General features: G+C 44.1%; 1 pseudogene; it reads left to right on the top strand.

Moving 5' to 3' along the window:
- LOC131996877 (uncharacterized) overlaps window positions 1–15797 on the top strand; it is an 80404-nt pseudogene extending 64607 nt beyond the window's left edge.
- The last annotated feature ends 1020 nt before the right edge of the window (window positions 15798–16817 follow it).

The raw sequence follows: 16817 nt of genomic DNA, 5'->3' as shown, positions 1-16817 counted from the left end.
TTTGGATATAGCTGCCATATAGACCGAAACTCCCCATTTAGGGTTTTGCGCCCATATAAGGGGCATTTATTGTCCGATGTCGCCGAAATTTGGGACAGAGCGTTGTATTAGGCTCTTCGACATTCTTCGTCAATTTGGCCCAAATCGGTCCAGATTTGGATATAGCTGCCATATAGACTGGAACTCCGATTTAGGGTCTTAGGCCCATAAAAGCCACATTTATTATCCGATTTTGCTGAAATTTGGGACAGAGAGTTCTGTTAGGCCTTTCGACATCCTTCTTTAATTTGGCCCAGATCGTTCCAGATTTGGATATAGCTCCCATATAGACCGATCCTCCGATTTAGGGACTTAAGCCCATAAAATCCACATTTATTATCCGATTTTGCTGAAAATTGGGAAAGTGAGTTGTCTGAACCCTGATCGGTTCAGATTTGTATATAGCTGAGATATAGACCGAACTCTCGATTTCAGGTCTTGGGCTCATAAAAGGTGCATTTATTGTCCGATGTCGCCGAAATTTGGGACAGAGCGTTGTATTAGGCTCTTCGACATTCTTCGTCATTTTAGCCCAGATCGGTTAAGATTTGGATATAGCTGCCATATATACCGATCCTCCGATTAAGGGTCTTAGGCCCATGAAAGCCACATTTATTATCCGATTTTGCTGAAATTTGGGACAGAGAGTTGTGTTAGGCTCTCCGACTTTCTTTTTCAATTTGGCACATATCGGTGCAGATTTAAATATAGCTGCCATATAGACCGATCTCTCGATTTCAGGTCCTGGGCTCATAAAAGGTGCATTTATTGTCCGATGTCTCCGAAATTTGGGACAGAGCGTTCTGTTAGGCTCTTGGACATTCGTCGTCAATTTAGCTCAGATCGGTTCAGATTTGGATATAGCTGCCATGTAGACCGAACTCTCGATTTAGGGTTTTGGGCCCATTAAAGGTGCATTTATTGTCCGATGTCGCCGAAATTTGGTACAGAGAGTTGTGTTAGGCCCTTCGATATTCTTCGTCAATTTGGCCCAAATCGGTCCAGATTTGAATATAGCTGCCATATAGACCGATCTCTCGATTTCAGGTCTTGGGCTCATAAAAGGTGCATTTATTGTCCGATGTCTCCGAAACTTGGGACAGAGCGTTCTGTTAGGCTCTTCGACATTCGTCGTCAATTTAGCCCAGATCGGTTCAGATTTGGATATAGCTGCCATATAGACTGGAACTCCGATTACGGGTCTTAGGCCCATAAAAGCCAAATTTATTATCCGATTTTGCTGAAATTTAGGACAGAGAGTTGTGTTAGGCCCTTCGATATTCTACGTCAATTTGGCCCAGATCGGTCCAGATTTGTATATAACTGCCATATAGACCGATCCTTAGATTAAGGGTCTTAGGCCCATATAAACCACATTTATTATCCGATGTCGCTGAAATTTGGGACAGTGGGTTGTATTAGGCTCTTCGACTTCTTTCTTCAATTTGGCCCAGATCGGTTCAGATTTGGATATAGCTGCCATATAGACCGATCCTCCGTTTTAGAGTCTTAGTCCCATAAAAGCCACATTTATTTTCCGATTTTGCTGAAAGTTGGGACAATGAGTTGTGTTAGGCCCTTCGAAATCTTTCTTCAATTTGGACCAGATCGGTTCAGATTTGGATATAGCTACCATATAGACCGATCCTCCGATTTAGGGACTTAAGCCCAGAAAATCCACATTTATTATCCGATTTTGCTGAAATTTGGCACAAAGAGTTGTCTTAGACCTTTCAAAATCTCTCTGCATTTTAGCCCAGATCGATTTAGATTTGGCTATAGCTGCCATATAGACCGATCCTGAGATTAAGGGTCTTAGGCCCATAAAAACCACATTTATTATCCGATGTCGCTGAAATTTGGGACAGTGGGTTGTATTAGGCTCTTCGAATTCCTTCTTCAATTTGGCCCAGATCGTTCCAGATTTGGATATAGCTCCCATATAGACCGATCTTCCGATTTAGGGTCTTAGGCCCATAAAAGGCCCATTTATTGTCAGAAATCGCCGAAATTTGGGACAGTGAGTTAAGTTTAGCCCCTTGCCATACCTCTGCAATATGGCATATATCGGTTCAGATTTGGATATAGCTGCCATATAGACCGATCTCTCCATTTAAGGTCTTGGGCCCATGAAAGGCGCATTTATTGTCCGATGTTGCTGAAATTTGACACAGTGACTTATGTTAGGCTTTTCGACATCCGTATCGTATATGGTTTAGATCGGTTTATTTTTAGATATAGCTACTTTTTTCAATTTTTTTTATATAAAAATTGAAAATTTTATAAAATTTTTATTTCCTTAGAAAATGTTGTTTCTTTCGAAATATTGTCCAATTTTTTTCTCCATAGAAAACTACAACATCTACCAATTCTCTCCCAAATTGCCTTTGTGGTAAACATACAAGGAATAATTTTCACAAAAATTCTTCCACATTTCCTTATTGGAGACCAACAAAGCCAGAAAGTTACAACTGAAATGTCAACCAAACTTTCCTGACTACTCTATCAAAAAACAGCCACACAAAAATTCCTTCATTACAATACAAATATTCCCTAAATAAAGAAACATTTGTTCAAACTCTCTTTACCCCTGGCCGGGTCTCAACAAAAAAAAAACGCTATTAATGAAAACCAATGAAAAGATTTTACCACAAAAATTAAAACCAAACCAAAAACCCAACAAAACAACAGAGAAAACTTTTATTAATAAACAAAAGTAGAAAGCAGCAACTTTAGATATACATTCGCATTTTGGTTAATCAGAAAAGTAGAAGGACCAGCAAAGGAAGGCCATAGGTAGTTTGTAAAATGAAAATAAATTTCCTCTTTACAAAACAAAAAGTTACGAATAGTTAGTTCGACAAGTTAGTGCTCAAAAGACTTAATTACAAAAATATTTTGCAACATCCATTATGTGAAAGGAGCTTCCAATTTGTTATTTTAGTACAAAGTGAAAATTTCAAGTAAATTGCTTCTTAGCAGATATCTACAATAGTGTAAAAACACACACACACAGGCAGCTACACACACTAACAAAATGGCCTTCAATTTGTGAGAGAGAGAGTACTTTGTAAAATTTAGCATTTAATAAAACAATATGAGAACTTTGTTGTTATCTCGCAAATAAAAAAGGATGCAAAAGATGTTTGTAGAAAAAATTTCTTTTTTGATAATAAAGGGTGTTTCAGTTTGGGAATACAAGAAGAAAAAGTTAAACTGCAGACCATTTGTGGCCATAAGGGGATTCCGTCAACCAACAGCTCGAGCAAAGGTCTAAGTGTTGCTTAAATATGATGTGAATTTTAAAAATTTTATTTTTATATCATTCTCCAATGGCCAACCCTATGTTTTAAACGTTGCAAAACCAAAGTTCATACATGCTTCGCCACTTTTTGTACATGCAAAAAAAAAAAAGCAATTTTTAAAAATCCCAAAAAAGATCAGTTTTTTACTACACCTAGAATTTATTTGCAAGCCTGCAAAACGTATGTACACATACACTCAAAGAAAAAGTTTATAGGTCATAAGCACTTATTCGTGTGATTGAGACATAAATAACTGAATTCTACGGGAGATGTAATACGACAAACGATTAGTGTTTTCTAAATCTGCCACCGTTTCAGGAAAGCATAAGAGGCATGTCTCAAAGTTTAGAGAAAGGAAATGGCACTCCAAAAAGAGGTGCGAGACAAGGGCTGCTGAGTCGAAGTTTTTAAATTCATGTAGGAAAATTTACCCGCCATTCAAGAAAGCAAAATTGCTTCGATCCTTGGTGAAGTCTAAGACTATGCAGCCCTAGTGGAGACTCCCCTCCGAGGTATTCCCTTCTCCTGTCTATTCTCCCGTCCTTCTTCCGTTTCTTCACCCGTCCGTTCCTTCTCCCGTTCACTTCTCCTGTTCCTCCACCCGTTCCTTCTTCAGACCTTCCTCTCGTTCCTCCTCCCGTTCTTTGACCCATGCTTTCTCTCGTCCCTTTTTCCGTCCCTTCTTCCGCCCTTCTACTGTTTCTTCATTCGTCCCTTTTCCTGCCCCTCCTCTCGATCCTCCTCCCGTTTCTTGTCCCATGCTTTCTCCCGTCCCTTCTTCCGTTCCTTTTTCCATCCCTTCTTCCGTCCCTTCTTCCGTCCCTTCTTCCGTCCCGTCTTCCGCCCCTTCTTCCGTCACTTCTTCCGTTCCTTCTTCCATCCCTTCTTCCGTCCCTTCTCTCGTTTCTTCACCCGTCCCGTCTACCGTTCCTACTCTCGTTGCTTCTCCTGTCCCTCCTCTTGTTCCTTCCTCGTTCCTCCCCCCTTTCCTCCTCCCATGTTTCCTCCCATCCCTCTTCCCTTCCATCTTCCGTCCCTTCTCCTGTCTCTCCCTCCTACCGTTCCTTCTACAGTCATTCCACCCGTTCTTCCTCTCGTCCCTTCTACTGTTCCTTCTCCAGTCCCTTCTACTGTCAATCCCCCCTCTCCCGAAGGAGGGACGGAAGAAGGGCACCCCTTCTTCAGTTGCTTGTCCCATTTCTTCACCCGTCCCTACTCCTATCCCTCCACCAGTTCCTCCTCCCGTCTCTCCTACCATCCCTTCTACCGTCCCTTCTACCGTTCCTTCTACCGTCCCTTCTACCGTTCCTTCTCCCGTCACTTCACCCGTTCCTCCTCTCGTCCCTTCTACTGTTCCTTCACCAGTCCCTTCTACTGTTCCTTCTCCTGTCCCTCCTCTTGTTCCTCCCCCCTCTCCTGAAGGAGGGACGGAAGAAGGGCATCCCTCCTTCAGTTCCTTCTCCCATTTCTTCACCCGTCCTTTTCCCGTCCCTTCTCCTGTCCCTCCACCAGTTCCTCCTCCCGTCCCTTCTACCGTTCCTTCCACCCGTCCCTTCTACCGTTCCTCCCGTCCCTTCAACTGTTCCTTCTCCTGTCCATCCTCTCATTCCTCCCGCCGTTCCTCCTCCCATGCTTTCTCTCATCCCTGTTCCCTCCCTTCTTCCGTCGCTTCCCCTGTCCCTTCACCCATTCCTCCTCCCGTCCCTCCTACCGTTTATTCTACCGTTCCTTCTCCCGTCCCTTCACTCGTTCCTCCTCTCGCCATTTCTACTAGAAGGGCACCCCTTCTTCAGTTGCTTGTCCCATTTCTTCACCCGTCCCTACTCCTATCCCTCCACCAGTTCCTCCTCCCGTCTCTCCTACCATCCCTTCTACCGTCCCTTCTACCGTCCCTTCTACCGTCCCTTCTACCGTTCCTTCTCCCGTCACTTCACCCGTTCCTCCTCTCGTCCCTTCTACTGTTCCTTCTCCAGTCCCTTCTACTGTTCCTTCTCCTGTCCCTCCTCTTGTTCCTCCCCCCTCTCCTGAAGGAGGGATGGAAGAAGGGCATCCCTCCTTCAGTTCCTTCTTCCATTTCTTCACCCGTCCTTTTCCCGTCCCTTCTCCAGTCCCTCCACCAGTTCCTCCTCCCGTCCCTTCTACCGTTCCTTCTCCCGTCACTCCACCGGTTCCTCCTCTCGTCCCTTCTACTGTTCCTTCTCCAGTCCCTTCTACTGTCCCTTCTCCTGTCCCTCCCTTGTTCCTCCCCCTCTCCCGAAGGAGGTACGGAAGAAGGGCATCCCTCCTTCAGTTCCTTCTCCCGTTTCTTCACCCGTCCTTTATCCGTCCCTTCTACTACCCCTCCTCTCATTTTTCCTCCCGTTCCTCCTCCCATGCTTTCTCCAGTCCCTATTCCGTCTCTACTTCAGTCCCTACTCCCGTTTTTTCCCCCGTCCCTTCTCCCGTCTTTTCTTCCGTCCCTTCTACCGTTGCTTTACCCGTCCTTCCACACGTCCCTTCTACCGTTCCTCGCGTCCCTTCAACTGTTCCTTCTCCTGTCCATCCTCTCATTCCTCCCCCCGTTCCTCCTCCCATGCTTTCTCTCATCCCCGTTCCCTCCCTTCTTCCGTCGCTTCCCCTGTCCCTTCACCCATTCCTCCTCCCGTCCCTCCTACCGTTTATTCTACCGTTAATTCTCCCATTCCTCCTCCCGTCCCTCCTACCGTTTATTCTACCGTTCCTTCTCCCGTCCCTTCTCGAGTCCCTCCTCACGTTCCTCCTAACGTTTATTCTCCCATGTTTTCTCCCGTACCTATTCCGTCTCTTCTTCCGTTCCTTCTTCCTACCTTCTCCAGTCCCTCCACCCGTTCCTCCTCCAGCCCGTCCATACACGTTTATCATGTCCTTCCTCGCGTCTTGCCTTCATACGTTCCGCCTTCATACGTCCCGCCTGAAGGTGGGACTTCATACGTCCCGCCTTCGTACGTCCCTCTTTTCGCATTCTACTGCGTCTCTTCTTCCTACCCTAATTCTTTTCTCCTTCCTGTCCTACTCCCTGCTTTCTTTTGCCTTTTCTTTCGATGCTTCTCCAGTTTCTTCTACACATTCTATCTCCCGTCGCTTCTTCCATCCCTTCTCTCGTTTTTTCACCCGTCCTTTCTCCAGTCAAAATACTATTCCTTCTCCTGGCCCCCAACCCGTTTCTCCTCCCGTCCCTTCTACTGTTTCTGGCTTAGGGTCTTTGGCCCATAAAAGGCGCATTTATTACCGGATTTCTCTGAAATTTGACACAAGGATCTATGTTAGGCTTTCCGACGTCGGTTCATTTTATGATTTAGATCGGTCTATATTTGCATATAGCTGTCATTTATAATAATCTCCCTGTCGCTGAAATGTGACACAGTGAGCTGTGTTAGATCCTATGACATCCGCATTCATGTGGGCCCCATCGATCGGTCTATACTTTTAAGATCTTGGGCCCATAAAAGGGGGCATTAGTTATTCGATTTCGCTAAAATTTGACATAGTAACCTATGTTAGGCACATTTACCCGGCGTGCGAGAAAGCAAAATTGCCTCGACCCCAGAAAATTGCCTCGATTTCGACTACGCAGCCCTGGCGGAGACGGCTCTCCGATGTAAGGAGTACCCCTTTGCAATCTTTCTGGCTTTAAACACTGTGAAAATAGGATCAGTAGTCGTCATCCTGAGCTGCAAAAAACAGAATATCTTCTTTGGACCTTAAGGCCAAGTTTATCAACTCAGACTTGCATATGCCTAACATTTTTGCTTGAGCACCTACCTACGCATTTTAACAGAAGTTTTGACCAAAAATTGCAAATACGTTTGTATGTGAGCATGACTACCCCCAGTATATACGCATGTGTTGGTAACTGATATGGATCATAACACATGCAAAACCAACTGAAAAACAGCAACTGTGTTACAATTAAAACCGAAGTACTTTGAGCAGCTTTTTTTCGAAAAAAAAAAACAACTCTTATAGGGCATCGTTACCCAGAAAACCCCATAAAAAAGTGCAGCAAACTTTAAAACAACACATCAAAAGCTTTACAGCCTAAAACTCATACACATGCGACCGCCCTTTTCACTCACACATATGGAAATTAATACCACTACAACGTGGGGCAATGAGAAAACGTAGGCCATATCAAAGGCAACATTTAATTATAGATCATAAAAAGAAAAGCTCAAATTAAAATCAGCAAGTTGATGAAAACGGGGGGGAAAAAAAACAACGAAGACGGTGCTGATTGAAGAAAACCGCTTTCAAAAGAATGCTGATGAGTGATTGCACTTCTTAAGGCAAGAGATAATTCTTACCAAAGAAAATTTGGGAAAAAACATAAAAATTGGCAAATTTCCTACAGAAAACAAAAATAATTTGAATCAAAAACGCTAGTATGAGGTTACAAAGATATTTTGCTTTATTTGTAGGGAGGCCATAGGTTATAAAACTCCTCAAGTATATTGTCTTGAAATTGTCAGCCATTAAGCTTAACTTTATGAGGCTTCCAATCATCAATGCCTACAATGAATTCTACAACTTAATCTCCTGTGATGTTAACATTTAAACAAAAAGTCATAAAACATAAGCACGCAAGTATAAAAAGATACTTGAAGCGCCAAGATACAAGGGTACATATAGGTAACCATTGAAATGTGTCGACTTTTTAGGGGGGTCATAAGCGTAGGAGAGGAAGGGTGGCCGTTTATAGGAAATCCAATGAAGAATTAGATAATAAACTTGATTTTCTTGTTTCAAGCACTTAAATTGGGAGATCGGTACATATGGCGGTTATATCCAAATGTAACCAAATCCTGGCCATACTCGGTACGAGTATCGAAAGTCCTAACACAACTCATTGTGGCTAAATCGGCAAAATCACATCTTTTGGGTCAAAAACCTTACATTGGGAGATCGGGAGCTATATGCAAATCTGGACCGATCTGGGCCATATTCAACAGGGATGTTGAGGAGTCTAACACAACCCTCTATCCAAATTTCAGCGAAATTGGACAACAAACACGCAGGTTAAGGGCTCAAAACCTTAGTTTGAGAGATGGGTATATACTGCAGTAATGTCGAAATATAGACCGATCTTATCCATACTCAGTACCAATGTCGAGGGGCCTATCGCAACTCATTGTGCGTAATTTCAACAAAATCGGTAAACGAAATCAGCTTTAATGGGGCTTAAACCCTAAATCGGGAAATCGATATATATGGCAGCTATATCCAAATTTGGACCAATCTGGGCCGTATTGAACAGAGATGTTGAGGAGCCTAACACAATCCTCTATTCCAAATTTTGAGCGAAATCGGACATTAAATGCGCCTATTATAGGACCAAGACCCTAAATCGAGTGATAGGTATATATAACAGCTATATCCAAATCTGTACCGATCTGGGCCGCATTGAACAAGAATGTCGATAAGCCTAACATAACTCACTGTCTCTAATTTCGGCGACATCGGACAATAAATGCGCCTTTTGTGGCCCCAAAACCTAAAATTAAGAGATCGGTCTATATAACAGCTGTATCCAAATCTGGACCGATCTGGGCCGCATTGAACAAGGATGTCGACGGGCCTAACATAACTCCCTATACCAAATTTTAGCAAAATCGGACAATAAATGCACCAACTATAGAGCCGAAACCCTAAATCGGATGATCGGTCAATATAACAGCTATATCGAAATCTGGACCGACCTAGGACGTATTTAACAAGGATGTCGAAATGCCTAACACAACTCACTGTCTCAAATTTCAGGCAGGCACAGGATAACTGTGAGCACCATGAAGGCCGGAACATTGAGGTCCGATCTGTGTGGTGTTCATTGCTATCACGAGAAACTAAACTGCGAGCTACCGGGTGCTTCCACAGGTTGCGGATAGTGGAATACTCCATACGGAGTACCTGCAACGGCAGTCGCCGACAATCAGCGGTATAGAGCGGAGAGTTTCAGTGAGAGGTCGGGCGGCACCGGCTCTTGCACAAATACTGAGTGCCTATGATGCTCGATATGATAAGGTGAGTTATTGGCGCCTTTAAATAACCAATGGCCACCCTGTTCCTCTGCCCATCGGTCCTTTGGACCGCAACGAGCTTGCTTACAGGAACTTGGCGAAAATCGCCACCTCCACATGAATATGTGGCTACAACAACAACAAACTTCAGCAAAATCGAAGAATAAATGTGGCTTTTATGGACCTAAGAACTTAACTCAGCAGATCGGTCAAAAGGGAGCTATATCAAGATATATGCCGATGTAGCCCATTTTCGAATTTAATCTGCCTATGGACAAAAAAAGAAATTGTGCAAAGTTTCAGCTCCATATCTCTAGTTTTGAGGGCTGTAGCGTGATATCAACAGACAGAAAAAGGGACAGATGGACCGAAGGACAGATGGACGGAAGGGCAGATGGACGGAAGGACACATGGACGGAAGGACAGATGAACGGAAGGACAGATGGACAGATGGACGGAAGGACAGATGGACGGAAGAACAGATGGATGGAAGGACAGATGGACGGAAGGACAGATGGAAGGAAAGACAGATGGAAGGAAGGAAAGATGAGCGGAAGGACAGATGGACGAAAGGACAGATGGACGGATGGATAGACAGACGGAAGGACAGATGGACGGAAGGAAATATGGACGGATGAACAGATGGACGGAAGGATAAATGGACGGAAGGACAGATGGACGAAAGGACAGATGGACGGAAGGACAGATGGACGAAAGGACAGATGGACGGAAGGACAGATGGACGGAAGGACAGATGGACGGAAGGACAGATGGACGGAAGGACAGATGGACGGAAGGACAGATGGACGGAAGGACAGATGGACGGAAGGACAGATGGACGGAAGGACAGATGGACGGAAGGACAGATGGACGGAAGGGCAGATGGACGGAAGGACACATGGACGGAAGGACAGATGAACGGAAGGACAGATGGACGGAAGGACAGATGGACGGAAGGACAGATGGACGGAAGGACAGATGGACGGAAGGACAGATGAACGGAAGGACAGATGGACGGAAGGACAGATGGAAGGAAAGACAGATGGAAGGAAGGAAAGATGAGCGGAAGGACAGATGGACGAAGGGACAGATGGACGGATGGATAGACAGACGGAAGGACAGATGGACGGAAGGACATATGGACGGATGAACAGATGGACGGAAGGACAGATGGACGGAAGGACAAATGGACGGAAGGACAGATGGACGAAAGGACAGATGGACGGAAGGACAGATGGACGGAAGGACAGATGGACGGAAGGACAGATGGACGGAAGGACAGATAGACGGAAGGACAGATGGACGGAAGGACAGATGGACGGAAGGACAGATGGACGGAAGGACAGATGGACGGAAGGACATATGGACGGAAGAACAGATGGACGGAAGGACAGATGGACGGAAGGACAGATGGACGGAAGGACACATGGACGGAAGGACAGATGGACGGAAGGACACATGGACGGAAGGACAGATGGACGGAAGGACAGATGGACGGAAGGACAGATGGACGGAAGGACAGATGGACGGAAGGACAGATGGACGGAAGGACAGATGGACGGAAGGACAGATGGACGGAAGGACAGATGGATGGAAGGACAGATGGACAGAAGGACGGATTTCAGATTTCGTGATCTGAGTCCACGTACCTAGTTCCCTCATAACCACGGTTCTTCAACGAGGGCCACATCAGTGCCATCTCTCCCCATAGCTCTCAGCAGCTCATCCGTAGCTGCCTCTGAATGGTGCAGGTTAATCTGCACTAGCTTCAGGCAGCCCATGCCCCCTAGTACTCTGGGTGGCGTCGTCTTCATCGGCGGGCAGGACCACTCTCACATGGTTTAAGCCAAACTTGACCTCTCCCAGCGAGGACTTCTGGAGTGACAAGAATTATGAACCAACCCTATATCCCTCGCTCGTCCCCTTACAATTGCCCAGCTCTCCGCTAGCAGATGCTTATTCCAGTACTGGAGGGGAATTCGCACTCGCAGCGTCCTACAGCGAGGGACTTTTGCCTATCCTTGCAATGCAGAAGTGCCGAAAGGGTCTTGCATGTGGCATATGACTGGGCTAGACCCAGAGGTCTCAATGTTAAACCAGAGAAGACTGAAATATGTCTGTGGAATGAGGAAGACGAAGGTGAGCCAATTTAACCCACCACGTTTCCTCAATAAAACGATTTCGATATCTGACAAGGTCAAATACTTTGGAGTGATCTTAGACAGGAAACTGAATGGGAAGTGTCACATTCAGGAGCGTACTGAGAAGGCTCACAGATGTTGGGCACTATGTAGACGGGCTGTAGGTTTCAAATGGGGCCTGAATCCTAGGATAGTCCACTGGCTCTACAGAAGTGTGGTTAGACCAATATTTACTTAGGCCTCAGTAGTTTGGACAACTGCTGCTGAGAAAAAGTGCACCATAAGGACCATACAACAGGTTTAGAGAACATGGCATAAGCGGAGCGATGCCGACCAAGCCTCCTAGGGTACTGGAGACTATTCTAGACATACAGATAAAGTGCAAGGTTGCCACTGCGACTATGAGACTTCAAGCGATGGGAGAATGGATTGAGGATAGGAGCAGCTCATACCATCGCAACGATGGGAAACCTGGAAGGAATGGAAGTGGTATTCGTTCGGATACCTGAGACGACATTTGAAGTCGAGTGCGAGGAAGATCAGGTAACACGAATGGATCAAAGCTTGAGGACAGTGTGGTCCTGGAGGTCTACATTGATAACCCAGGGATTGAAATCTGTTGAAGACTGCCTGACCGACCATTATACAGTCCTGCAGGCCGAGATCCGGGCGATAACGGAATAACTGAGGTGGTGTGGTGTTATCGTGAGGACGTCGAGTATGAGCATCTTTACGGACAGTAGGGGCAGACGGTCATAAGGGCAATAACAACCAGGATGGTAAGATCACGTACAGTCTTGGAATGTAAGAAAGAGATTAACGCCTTCTCTGAGGATGACACCATCCGCATCGTTTGGATGTTGGGCCATTGCGGATTAACTGGAAATGAGAAAGCAGACAATTTGGCAGTGAAGGCCAGAGACCTGTCGTCAATAAACTTGGTTAACCCAAAGCCTTTCGGGTCGACGCAGTCCGGGATAAGGGCTTGGATGACAAATGCGCATGTAAGCCTGTGGAACCGGGAAACGAAAATCCTTCGGGGAGATCCAGATCGTCAGAAGACAAGGCTATTAATGAAAGGAAGGAAGGAAGGAAGAAGGTCAGTATAGCTTAGGGCATCATAACGGGACACATAGGACTATGAGCTCATTATATAAAATCGGTGCCTGTCTAGGGCATGCGGGGAAGATGATGAGCATTTCCTTCGACATGGCCCGGCTTTCGCGTCTAACAGATACCGGCACGTAAGTGGGGACACTATACCAGACATGCAACAACTAAGGGGCGTGGCATGGACAGCAATAAAGAATTTTGTAAGGTGCAAAGAATTCCCGACTTAGATATTCTTCTTTGGGGTTACGTTTTTAGTATTTAGAGCGCACAACAAGCCGACTACGGGCTCAGGTGTATGACCATAGTGGCATAGGGCGGATTTATATTCGCACCCTCTTTTTTATACCCTCCACCATAAGATCGGGGGTATACTAATTTCGTCATTCTGATTGTAACTACTCGAAATATTCGTCTGATACCCTATAAAGTATATATATTCTTGATCGTCGTCAAATTTTATGTCGATCTAGCCATGTCCGTCCGTCCGTCCGTCTGTCCGTCCGTCCGTCCGTCTGTCTGTCGAAAGCACGCTAACTTCCGAAGGAGTAAAGCTAGCCGCTTGAAATTTTGCACAAATACTTCTTATTAGTGTAGGTCGGATGGTATTGTAAATGGGCCATATCGGTCCATGTTTTGATATAGCTGCCATATAAACCGATCTTGGATCTTGACTTCTTGACTTCTTGAGCCTCTAGAATGCGCAATTCTTATCCAGTTGAAATGAAATTTTGCACGACGTCTTTTGTTATGATATCCAACAACTGTGCCAATTATGGGTCATATCGGTCCATAGCCTGATATAGCTGTCATATAAACCGATCTTGGGTCTTGACTTCTTGAGCCTCTAGAGTGCGCAATTCTTATCCGGTTGAAATGAAATTTTGCACGACGTGTTTCGCTTTGACTTCCAACAACTGTGCCTAGTATGGTTCAAATCGGTTCATAACCTGATATAGCTGTCATATAAACCGATCTGGGATCTTGAATTCTTGAGCCTCTAGAGGTCGCAATTATTATCCGATTGGAGTAAGATTTTGCACGACGTGTTTCGCTTTGACTTCCAACAACTGTGCAAAGTATGGTTCAAATCGGTCCATAACCTGATATAGCTGCCATATAATCCGATCTGGGGTCTTGATTTCTTGAGCCTCTAGAGTGCGCAATTCTTATCCGATTGGAATGAAATTTTGCACGACGTCGTTTGTTATGATGTCCAAGAACTGTGCCAAGTATGGTTCATATCGGTCCATAGCCTGATATAGCTGTCATATAAACCGATCTTGGGTCTTGACTTCTTGAGCTTCTAGAGGGCGCAATTCTTATCCAATTTGAAAGAATTTTGGCACGTAGTATTTTATTGCGATATCCTACAACTGTGCCAAATATGGTTCAAATCGGTCCATAGCCTGATATAGCTGTCATATAAACCGATCTTGGGTCTTGACTTCTTGAGCCTCTAGAGGTCGCAATTATTATCCGATTTGCCTGAAATTTTGTACGACGGATTAAAATACGTGTTTGTTATGGTCTGAATCGGTCTATAGCCCGATACAGCTCCCATATAAATCGATCTCTCTATTTTACTTCTTGAGCCCACAAAGAGCGCAATTCTTATACGAATTGGCTGATATTTTACACAGGTCTCCAACATAAATATAATTTAATTGTGGTCCAAACCGGACCATATTTTAATATCGCTCTAATAGCAGAGCAAATCGTTTCTTATATCCTTTTTTTGCCTAAGAAGAGATGCCGGGAAAAGAACTCGACAAATGCGATCCATGGTGTAGGGTATATAAGATTCGGCCCGGCCGAACACGCTTTTACTTGTTTAATCTAATCTTTCGTAACCTAATGTAGTTTAAGTGTTGTCTCACCAGACATTGTCCATACGCTTCTTTGTGAACCCCACCGTATTAAGTGCGCGGAAAAAGGATCTTTCGTTTCACGGATCTGCAGAATTCTATACAAATTTAGTTTTGTGCCTTTTTCAGCTCACTTTTATATCTATTTGTCTTCGCCTTATTGAAGAGTCTTCTGCAACCCTTCCTTGGATCAAACAGACAGTTCTACCGTCAACAACGGCATTCTTTTTTATACTCTCCACCAAAGGATGGTGGTATATTCATTATACTTTACACCACCGGAGGCCACCGCAGCGCAGAGGTTAGCATGTCCGCCTATGACGCTGAACGCCAGGGTTAGAAACCTGGCGAAAACATCAGAAAACCTTTTCAGCGGTGGCAATCCTCTCCTAATCTTGGCAACATTTGTGAGGTACTTTGCCATGTAAAAACTTCTACCCAAAGAGGTGTTGCACTGCAGCACGCCGTTCGGACTCTGCTATAAAAAGGAGACCCTTTATTATTCAGCTTTAACTTGAATCGGAGAGCACTCATTGATGTGTGAGAAGTGTGCCCCTGGTCCTTTATGGAATGTTCTTGGGCAAATTCGCATCTGCCTAAACTCTCTCTTTTTTTTTTTAGATGAAATTTTGTATAAAATTCAAATTTCAACAAAAAATTTTAGAAAAATTTAATTTTCAAAAAAAAAAAATTATCACATATTAAAAGCAATTTTCATTCAGTGCTCCCCCCGATAACCTTTATTTTCCACCGCCCTTGACTAAATGGTAAAAAATTAAATTTAAAACTCCTACACTTTCTATTGCTATTCGCTATCAATACTCCTACTGTCTCTATGGCTTTCGCTTGATATTGCCTGCACATCATTCAAACCCCCAACCACGTATATTAAGGCAATTTCTCTTGCCTTCCTTTTGCGCCTAGCTCTTAACTTTTTTCCCAACCAAACATTCATCTCTCGTTTTACTTTGCCAATCATGGAAAGGGGGTGTATCATGTATCGACTTTGAAATCCATGCTATGGCATATGAAGACATATCGGGATTTAGATTTGGCTTTGAAATTTATAACCATCGGTTTTGCCAGGACATGCCGCACATCTGTCTCTGAGGTTTCCCTCTGCCTCTCCCTCTCCCTCTCTTGTTTTTTCCCAGTGGAGGTCTTGCCATATGTCCTTTCCTCGAACAGAAGCAGGCAACATTCTCGCTAACAACGCATAAAATTTACATAAATAGTTCAGCAAACACCTTCATCAGAAAACGATTGTGGAACAAGAAGAACAAAAAGAAAACCACGACATAAAAAGAAGAAGAAGAAAAAAAAAAACAACCAAGACGAAGACGAAGAGAACGATACAAATGAAGATTGAAATTAAGTCAATAAAAATCACATAAAAGAGGTGATGCTCTCACCCATGGGAAAGGTTAAAAGCTTTTGTTGAAGTGATAAAAATTCCTTGAATAAAAAGTGAATGGAGTAGATTGAAGCATAGCAAAACTTGCTGACAAATTATTTAAATTAGGCAAAGAGTTTTAAATCTTAAGTTAAATGTAAGGCTAAGAGGTCAGAACGAGATTCCTACTGTCCCCGACTACTTCATAGTTATAAATAGCAATTAAATATAAATTCAATAAAAAAAAAAAATTACGGAAAAGAAAATTTAAATGCAAGGAAGGAGGGAAGAACAAGAATGGAAGAAAGGACAGAGAGGTGATCGATCGCAAATTCGAGAGGGCAGAAGAATGGAAGTATGGATGATAAAAGAAATGAGGGATAGAAGGATGATCGCAAAGACGGATAGAAAATCGGAAGGAAAGGATAAAAGTCGGATATGGGGCTGAAAGACGGAATGATAGACGAATGGATGAACGAAAAGACGGACAAAAGGAGAAAAGAAAGAAAGAATATACGGATGATCGAACGGCAAATCGAAAGGAAATCTATTGGGAAAACAATAGAAAAATCGAATCGAACAAAATCGAATGTGAAAGGAAAATCAAACGGAAAATCAAGTGGTCCGAAGGATGGAATGACGAATGGAAGCACGTACGGACGGACGGAATGACGCAAGGAAGTAGAAACTGAAGCATAGACTAAAGGACGGATGGAAAGAATGAGGGAAAAAGGAGAAAAGAAATAGACAGAAGATCAAACGGAAAATCGGTTAAAAGGATGGAAAGACGGATAAAAGGAATAACGCAAGTAATTAGGAATGGAAGCTCACACTAAAGCACGGACGGCAAGAATGAGGTAAAGAAAGTGGGAAAAAGGAGAAAGGATCGAACAGATAACCGAGTGGGCTGAAAAATGGAAGGACAAACA

The sequence above is a fragment of the Stomoxys calcitrans genome, chromosome 4, assembly GCF_963082655.1.
Source record: "Stomoxys calcitrans chromosome 4, idStoCalc2.1, whole genome shotgun sequence".
Classification (NCBI taxonomy): Eukaryota; Metazoa; Arthropoda; class Insecta; order Diptera; family Muscidae; genus Stomoxys; species Stomoxys calcitrans.
Note: the sequence above shows the minus strand (reverse complement) of the source record. Positions and strands in the feature narration are given on the sequence as shown.